Source organism: Coptis chinensis, chromosome 9, assembly GCF_015680905.1.
Source record: "Coptis chinensis isolate HL-2020 chromosome 9, ASM1568090v1, whole genome shotgun sequence".
Lineage (NCBI taxonomy): Eukaryota > Viridiplantae > Streptophyta > Magnoliopsida > Ranunculales > Ranunculaceae > Coptis > Coptis chinensis.
In genome coordinates this window covers 6,299,191-6,307,500 of record NC_141464.1, presented here as the reverse complement: position 1 = coordinate 6,307,500, position 8,310 = coordinate 6,299,191, and positions in this window count along the sequence as shown.

The following is an 8,310-nucleotide window of genomic DNA, read 5'->3' as shown; positions in this document are numbered from 1 at the left end:
TTAGGGATTAGAACGACCAACTCTTACCGAAAGAAAGTAAAAATTGGATTACAACAATCTATGCTAGTTTATTAAGTTGGATTCAAGGTGGATTCAAACCTTAGTATTCCATAGCAATTCGTAGTTGAATCATTATAGTTAGTATCTTGTTCTTAGAATTCACATCGTAGTATAATCCCTTCGTAAAACTCTCATTAGACTTTGGATAGATTCGCAATTATAGAAAACTTTGAATGCTAAAGAACTAGGAGTGGAACAAATCTTCTATTCCAACTCTACTTCAATAGTATCGAGAATAGAAATCTTTGATAAGAACTGTTACGTAAAAGAAATAGTTTTACTTGCGTTTTGAGACTTCATCGTTTATTCGTAAGTAGAATTATATTAAATTTTATCGGTTACCAAATGGCGCCGCTGCCATCTTAGTTCCCTTTAGTATTGTTTTCTTTAGAATTGTTAGTTTTCCAAAGTCCCATAACCCACCCACCCTTGTTTGATTCTTCTGTGGTTGTCCGTTTTCAAGCTACTGAAAATTTTCCTAAAAAATTACGGGCTACCAGCATACTGGGCAAGCTAAATTAGAGTGCCACCCGCGCCCAAACACCTGGAACTCCACTTTTTGGCTGAGCGCGACCTGCGCGCTGCCAAGGCAAAACATGAGCGCCCCGCGCGCTGAAGCACCTGGACCTTGAGTTTTTCCTTGAGCGTGACCCATGCCCTGGGCAAGCTAAATTGGAGCGCCACCTGCGCCCAAACGCCTGGAACTCCAGCTTGACCTGAGCACTACCCGCGCCCTGAGGCCTATCCTGAGCGTGACCTGTGCCCTCTGCTGAAACTGCCTGATTTCCACAAGTTTGTTTCAAACTTCCATTTCTTTAAAGGTTTTTAGTGTTCTAACTTGTTATACACACTGAGCACGCGTAAACAAGACGCTATTCATAACCGAAGCAAGGAGGCATTCATGTACTCTTTTCTTCCACACCTCGCATCTTCTGTTAGAGGTTCATACTAGCATATCAGGACTGTTTGGAGTGTTGTTGTGTTTTGTTAAGATTGGCTAAGCCTTGCATGAGATTAAGGTCAGGCCGAAGAAAAACGCCTAACGTAATCAACCGGCAACGTCAACAAACATGCCTTTCTAGTATACCACTCACTACACCTCTAGCTAATATACCATACACACTACCTGAAATAATGGCTGAAGAACGAGAGTCTCCTCTCTCTAACTTTTACAAAGCCTTGAACGATAGCCCTAAATCTTGCATCGTTCTATCGGACCGATGGGGATTTCCAAATCCCCCTAAATATATTTAATTTGTTACCTATTTTTCATGGGTTAGACCATGAAAAGCCTTATCAGCACATGCGTAGGATTGACCAAGTCTTTACTACATTCCACCATCTTACGGTTGGTGCTGAACAAATTAAACTAAGGGTATTTCCGTTCACTTTAGCCCGATAAAGGCGTCTTGATTAAGCTGCTTGGCCTAATTACGTGGACTTCGTGGGCTAAACTTGTTCAACTATTTATGGAACACTTTTACCCACTACTGAAGATCGATGAAATGCTTTCCAAGATTCATTTTGTTCGACAGAATCCTCATGAATCATTTTCAGAGGCTCGGAATCATTTCACCGATCTTCTTATAGAGTGTCCACACCATAACCTAGTGAAAGACACGTTAGTTCGTGCCTTTTTCAAAGGACTTCTACACCACCATAAAGAAGTGCTTGACATAATGAATGGGGGTAGTTTCCTAAGTAAGGGAGCCTCAGAGGCTTATAAATTTTTAGAAGATCAAACTAAGCATAATAATAACTGGGGTTAGTTCACGATATCTCCGTTCGTTAGTTCTTCTACAACAGTTAAGGCCGCCGGTATGTTTGAGATGAAACCCGATCCGGAATTTCAAAATTTAATCGAATCTCTCACTAAAAAGGTAAAGGCTATTTCTGTGCAACAACAACCTATTCCCGTCATGAATGTCAACACCAATCCATGTAATTTCTGTTTGAGTCTAGAGCATCCCGACTCCTATTATGCTCTCGCCTATGAACAACAACAATCATAACAAGATAATGTTTGCTCGATTAATAGTTATCCAATTCCTAACGCCCCTTGGAGACAACATCCCAACTTCAGTTGGAGAAATAATAAACAAGTAACACCTCGGGGTTTAATAATCAAAATGTTAGGCCAAAGAAACAATTATAACCAAGGCCCACCACGACAAGGTCAAGGACAAGGTCAGGGCAATTATAATTATAACAACCAAGCTCAACCACGACAAGGACAAGGTCAGGGTAATTATAATAATTATAACAATAATAATTATAATACTAATAGAGGTATCGTTCCGGTAAATAATAACTATCAAAATCCACCAATTAATAATCAACGTGACATAATTACTGTCACACAACCTATAGCTAACACTCCTCCACAACCGGATCATTTTGATACCTTTATGTAATCTAAACAACAGATTTTACAAGCCATCCAACTTTCCTTATAGCAGTTAGCTCAAGAGAAAGTACAACCCAAAGGTGTGTTTCCAGGTCAAGCGATAGCTAATCCTAAAACAATAAACATAGCCTTTGAGATGAATGGTAATACTAGTACGGAAAATGCAAACTTAGGTGAGCTAAATGCCATCACCACTCTCCATTCTGGGAGAGTGGTTGATAACAAAGTAACTATGACTATAGTTACCCCACCCGATTAATCCCACACGGAGATTGAACTAGATCTTGTAATAGAAACCAAGAGCCTACCCCTGTAGAGGTACCCGGTGAAACCACAACCTAAGAAGCGAGAAAGCAAAGGCTAGACATCCGGTTGATCCATATGCTAAATATAGAGAGAAACCATCGTTTCCCAGAAATTAACTATGTTAAAGCGGGGATACAAACTTTGACGAGATTAGGAAAGTTTTAAAATCTAACGATAAACTTACCTTTTCGGGCCGCAATTAAAAATTACCTCACCATGCTAAGTTTCTCAAAGAGTTGTGCACTAAAAGGCGTAAGACAAATATTCCTAAAGGCGCTTTTTAAGCGAACAATTTCCATCTTTAGCGGAACCAATGGAATCGTTAATATACAAGGACCACAGGTAGATAATTTGTCAATGCACTTTAGGAGATTCCCCACCACGATGACCGCTTTACTAGACGGGGGCGAGTGTTAACTTACTCCCCGTATTATCTATACAAACAAATAGGTCTATAAGAGATGCAACCTACTAAAATGACGTTGTAATTAGCGGATCGATCTATTAAGTACCCTAAGGGTGTGGTTGAAAACATGCTTGTTAAGGTCTAGGATTTCTACTATCCTGCTGATTTTGTTATCCTCGATCTGAGTAAATTAACGACTCTGTTCGATCATCTTAGGGCGTCCCTTCTTGGCGACCGCCAAGCGGCTTATAAAACGCGATGGTTCAATGTCCTTGTCTTTTGGCTATCTTTCGGTTGAGGTAAATGTTTTTAAAATGATGAAATAGTTATCAGATTCGTCTATAGATGGAGAGGTTAGCATGATCGAGAGCTTAGCTGAAGATTATTTTAATAACACGTTTCCAGAAAACCATATGTATAAATTCCTTTCTTTTGGAAGTTCAGATTTTGTCGATGACTCCTACTTAGAGAAAGTCAACACTATCTTCGAGTCTACACAAATCGTAGACCTGTCAGTTGCTCCATATACAGAGTTTGAAGACCTGCTGCCTAAGCAAGTATTCATTACTCAAGATGAGGATCCTCCAGAAGCATTTATCGATATTCCTTTCACCCCGGTGCTTAAACCTCTTCCTCTTGAGTTAAAGTATATTCAACTTGATCCGGATGGTAGTCATCCGGTAATTATATCTTCTCTGTTATCTAAGGAGAAAGAGACACGGTTGATCAGGGTGATTAGGGAACATCGTTCGCGATTGGTTGGTCCCTAGCTGACATTAAAGGGAATTGACCTAATGTATGCACTCATCGTATCCATTTGGAGGATAGCGCCAAAGACTTCTCCACGAACCTCAAGCGTCCTTGAACCCGCCATGAAAGAAGTGGTCGGAAAGAGGTCTTCTGATTACTCAATCGCGGGTATCATATACCCGATCTCTCGGCCGAATGGGTAAGTCCATTCATGTAGTTCCAAAGAAATCGGGGATTACCATATGCGTAATGCCAAGGGTGAATATGTTGCCACGCATGGTCCTATGAAATGGAGGATCTGTATTGATTACAGACGTTTAAATGCAATGACACGAAAGGATCATTTTCCTTTACCCTTTATAGATCAGATGCTTGAACGTCTAGCTGGTCATGCTTTTTATTACTTTTTGGATGGCTACTCTGGCTATTTCCAAATTATTATTGATATAGATGGCCAAGAAAAGACTACTTTCACATGTCCTTTTGGAACATACGCCTATAAACGAATGCCTTTTGGCCTCTATAATTCTCCTAGTACCTTCCAGCGGTGTATGCTTCATATATTTATTGACATGGTAGAGCGTTTCATGGAAGTAATCATGGATGATTTTTCTATCTATGGAGACTCTTTCACTGACTTCCTCTCTAACCTGTCTAAGGTTTTGACACGGTGTGAAGAGAAAAGTCTGGTTTTAAATTGGGAAAAATGTCATTTCATGGTGAAAAAATGCATAATACTAGGTCACATAGTATCTAGTGATGTCATCGAAGTAGATAAGGCCAAACTAGATAAGATAGAGACTCTACCTATACCACGGACTGTCCGTGATATTAGAGTCTTTCTAGGCCATGCAGGTTTTTATAGGCGCTTTATCAAAGATTTTTTGAAAATAGCTAGGCCGTTAACTAATCTGCTTTTAAAAGATGTCATCTTTGATTTTAATTTTAACTATAAACAGGCTTTTGAAACTTTAAAAGCCACCTTAATTCTGCACCCATTATCTGACCTCCCGATTGGTCTAAACCTTTTCGAACTCATGTGTGATGCTAGTGATTATGCGGTTGGTGCTATCTTGGGGATTGAAACTAGATAATAAATCCATTGTTATTTATTATGCTAGTAAAACTCTAAACGATGCTCAAAGGAATTATACAACTCTTGAACAAAATTCTTAGTTGTCGTTTATGCTTTAGATAAGTTTAGATCCTTATTTGGTTGGTTCTAAGACTCTAGTTTACACGGACCATGCAGCCCTTAGGTACCTTCTCGCAAAGAAGGATGCTAAGCAGAGATTAATCCGATGGATTCTTCTCCTGCAAGAATTCACATTAGAAATAAAGGACAAACAAGGGATCGAAAACGTAGTTGCCGACCACTTATCTAGACTTACAAACGACGATGATAGTGATTCTGAGTCCATATCAGACTTTTTTTCCTAATGAGCATCTGTATGCTATTTTTTCTACACCATGGTATACTGACATTGTGAATTATTTAGCGTCTGATGTTATTCCTTATGATTGATAAAGAAATGAATGTAAGAAGTTCTTGGCCAGAGTTAAGCTATACTACTGGGATGAGCCCTACCTTTTCAAGTATTGTGCGGATCAGATTATTCGTCGTGTATTCCCCAATGAGAATATAATGAGGTTCTCTCATTCTGCCATGACAAAGAGTGTGGTGGCCATTTTAGTGGTATAAAAACAGCTGCTAAAATTCTTCAATATGGGTTTTATTGGCGTACTCTCTTTAAAGATGCCCAAGTGCATTGCAAGACGTGCATTCATTGCCAACAACTTAGGCGAATCACGAAGCGTAATATGATGCCATTAAATCCAATCATGGTGGTAGAAATTTTTGACGTATGGGGCATTGATTTCATGGGTCCCTTTCTAGTTTCCCACAGTTTTATTTATATTCTAGTTGTCATGGACTACGTGTCTAAATGGATAGAGGCCATGGCTTGCTGTAACAATGACCATAAGACAGTTGTGTTTTTTGTTAAAGAGTATATTTTTTGTCGATTTGCCATTCCCAAAGCCATCATTAGTGATGGTGGAACACATTTTTCCAACAGAGTTGTTGCATCTCTCATGAAAAAGTATGGAGTTACACATAAGGTAGCAACTCCATATCATCCACAAACTAGCGGACAAGTAGAAGTTTGTAATAGGAAATCAAAAGATATTAGAAACAAGCATGTAAAATCGATAGGAAAGGCTGGTCAAAGCGTCTATCGATGCCTTATGGGCATATAGGACTGCTTTCAAAACTCTATGGGTATGTCTCCCTTCCCGGACTTGTATTTGGGAAACTTTGTCATTTGCGGTTAAATTGGAGAGCATCGGCTATGTGGGCTATAAAAGCCTTAACTTCAATTTTGATGAGGCGGGTGTCAAGCACAAGTTGCAATTGAATGAGCTTGAAGAAATCTGTAGCAATTCTTATGATCTCGCGAAGGATTATAAAGCTAACATGAAACGTGTTCATGATAATCAAATCTTGCGCAAAGAGTTTGTGGTAGGTCAAAAGGTCTTACTTTATAACTCCCATCTATATATTTTTCCAGGGAAATTAAAAACCCGTTGGTCTGGTCCTTTTCTCAGTTCTTGAAGTCACCCTCATGGGGCAATCACCTTGGTAAATCCAAGGACAACAAGTACCTTTCAAGTCAATGGCCAGCCCGGTTGAAATATTTCCATGAGCTTTTGTCCCCTCGATGTAGAGGAAGTCCTTTACGGGACCACTATCTATCTTGGTGACCTTTTTGTTGGTGTACTTCCTTTCATTTCCATATATTGGTAAGTGCACCGTTAGAAGTAACGGGACCTCCCTATGGAGTGTGTGGGTCGTAAGTACCGGATCCTAAGTCCACGTTAAACATAATTCCGTTTTCCACTCTTGCATGTTTTCTCGGATTTTGAGTCATGTTCCTCTATGGTGTGAATTATGCAATTATTGTTTTCTTGTTTTTCTTAAATTAAATATTTTTCATAAAAAAAAAAATTTTTAAAATCATAAACATAGTAATTTAGGAAGTCTCGGGAATCTGACTTTAAAAGACCCACTTTTAAAAAAAAATTCTAAACTCTGTGTCTAAAATTTGTTTGGGGGTGGGGTGTTCGTTTCTGTCCTGGATTGTTTAACTTTCCAGTTGTGTTGTTTAGGCCGTTTAATTGTATTTCGATTCGGGTTGACATTATCTATGAAATTAGAGTTCATTCGTTCGCATAACTTATGTCATGCACACATTCTGAGGTATTTTCCATCCCCTTATATGTCATCCATGGTCGGAATAGAGTGTTTTAAGGTTTATTGGATTGGAAATTCTCTCCTGATCATTCCCATATCTCATTCGCAAAAATCGGACCGGTAACGAAGCGGCAATTTTAGTTTGAAGTTGCACTAAAAATCGAATTTTTTTTTGGGATCGAATTGGGCTTGGGCCCAAAAGATACAACCAGAGCGCGTCGCGTTCTTCTTCTTTGTCTTCCCACTTCTGCCATTAACAACTTCAAACCCTAACATAAAAAATAAAATTTTAAGAAACCTCAATACACCCACGCCCAAAACTGAATTCCAACTTTAAATCTTCTCCAAAACATTACTCCACCAATATCAACAATTTCCACCACTGAAAACTACCCCAAAACTCAAAGAATTTGGAACTGCTGCGCCACCACGGCGCCACCACCATTGTTTTGTTAGTGAGGGAGTCTCAAACTCCATCCCCACATTCCATTTAAACCCACAAATCATTCTAAAATATCAATGGCTCAAAGACGTCGGATTTTTCGAACGCATTTTTCTTGGCGACCACGGCGCCGTTTTCGATAGCGAGATGGTTAGGAGAGATTGGAGTGGCTTGTGGTACTCGACAGACAATTTTTACCACAAAGATTTGGTCCAACAGTTTTATAGGACAAGGGAGTTAGATGGGAATATAATTTTTGTTAAGGTGCCTGGGAGGAGGATAGAAGTATCTACTGGGTTGTTGCCTGATATTTTAGGCATTCCGCCTAGACGCCATCTCGATGCCACATTACGGGATTCCCAATTTCTTGGGGTCGAGCCTTTGGTGAATGTGATTTGTTTGGAAGGAACTACAATCTGAGCTTCGCATTGTGTTCGCGGTCGTCTCGAGAACCAACTTCGGGCTATAGCTCGGTGGATTGGTAGGAATGTCATAGGGAAGGAGAAAGTCAGCGACATCGGTCTGAACTGTCTTCACGTTCTATGGATACTCCAGGAGCAGAAGTATGAATTATGTATTTTAGAGTTTTTGAGTAACATGATTAGGGGAGTTGGGAAGAGTATTGCACCTCTCCCTGTTTTGATAACGAAGATCATGATGACCTTGAGAGCGACTCCGACGTCTGA